Consider the following 1,701-nt stretch of genomic DNA (forward strand, 5'->3'; position numbering starts at 1 on the left):
CATCCACCATCTCGTCTTCTTCCACTTTATTCTTGCCTTGGCCATTATTTTTAGCTGTAGGTGTGGACATGGTTTCCTTTGCTGGTGATTTCTCAATTTCTCTTCCACTCCTAAGTGTGATGACATTGCATTGATCCTTAGGATTCACTTTTGTGTTGCTAGGAAAAGTTCCTCTCTGTTGGGTATATATAGTCATGGCCAGTTGCCCAATTTGCATTTCAAGGTTCTTCATAGTGGCTCCCATATTGTTGCAATGAGTCTCAATGTTGTCTAGCCATGAATCAGTCTTTTTAAACCTTGCTTTTGTCTCCTCAACAAATGATATCATGGCATCCTCAAGTGACATCTTCTTCTCACTTTGTTGACTATCAAGTCCTGGAGGAGGTTGCAGCACATTCCTTGTATTTCCATAAGACAAATTCTCATGATTTCGAAGCCCTGGATGGTAATATTGTGGCACTGGATTACCCCTATAGTTGTAGTTCCGATTGTTGATGTATTGAACCTGTTCATGCCTCTCTCCATTGCTCGGATCTGTCCTACTTGTAGTTGCCACATATTCTGTACCTTGTGGTATCCTCTGGGTTGTCAAAGACGAAATCTGATGAGACAAAGAAGCAACTTGAGCTGAAAGTGCAGCAAACGGCTCCAATTCATGAATTCCAGCAACTTTCTTAGCCATAGTTCTTTTAGTTGGCCATTGATAGTTATTTGATGCCATTTCTTCCAAAAGAGCAGTAGCACCCTCAGGTGTCTTTGACATCAAAGTTCCCCTAGATGGAGCATCAACTAAAGTCCGCGTTTGCCCATTTAACCCATTATAAAACATCTGAATTTGCAACCAATCCGGCAATCCATGTTGTGGGCAGCGTTGAATCAAATCTTTATACCTTTCCCATGCTTCATAGAGTGATTCAAATCATGCTGCTTGAATTGACCAATCTCACTCCTAAGTTGAGCTGTTTTTGTAGGTGGAAAGAATTTAGCTAGAAATTTTTCTGCCATGTCCTGCCAACTAGTAATATTCCCAGGTTGTAGCGACTGTAGCCAACCTCTTGCTTTGTCCCTCAAAGAGAAAGGGAATAATCTCAGTCTAATGGTGTCTTCAGTAACACCATTGATCTTCACAGTATCACAAATCTCCAAAAACATCGCCAAATGGATATTGGGATCATCAAGTGGCGATCCACTGAATTGGACCTGCTGCACCATGCTGATTAATGCGGGTTTAAGCTCAAAATTGTTGGCATTAATGGGCTGGCGTCTGATACCCGAATAATGGTCATTCATAACTAGTCGCACATAATCCTTCAAGGCACGTGGCTGCGCGTTATCTTGTCCGTTCTCCATGGCTAATACCCTCTTTTTCCTTAGTGCTCTGAGCGTTCTTTCAATCTCCGGATCAAAAGGAATAATGTCCCGTGTTCTAGCCCTGCGCATCCAACACAAAAAAAACACACCAGAAATACAAAAAATAATAATAATAATAATAAAATAAAGAAAATAAATAAATAAAAATATAAAAATAAAATTCTAAATTAAAACCAAGATTACTTTGTATCGATATTGGCAAAAATAAGAAAAACTCAATCCCCGGCAACGGCGCCAAAAACTTGACCGGTGCAAACTGCAAGTGCACAGTATCGTAGTTTTATAATATAATGATGTGTAGAGTATCGTCCTCAGGGATTGATGTCTTAA

The 1,701-nt window shown here is 40.1% G+C and overlaps 1 non-coding gene across 1 annotated transcript; it reads left to right on the forward strand.

Moving 5' to 3' along the window:
* Positions 1-851: 851 nt before the first annotated feature.
* Positions 852-957, forward strand: LOC131152558 (small nucleolar RNA R71). Its single transcript, XR_009136050.1, has one exon. It is a non-coding gene; the product is annotated as a small nucleolar RNA R71 (small nucleolar RNA).
* Positions 958-1,701: the final 744 nt, after the last annotated feature.

This window comes from Malania oleifera, chromosome 3, assembly GCF_029873635.1.
Source record: "Malania oleifera isolate guangnan ecotype guangnan chromosome 3, ASM2987363v1, whole genome shotgun sequence".
In the NCBI taxonomy this organism is placed as follows: domain Eukaryota; kingdom Viridiplantae; phylum Streptophyta; class Magnoliopsida; order Santalales; family Ximeniaceae; genus Malania; species Malania oleifera.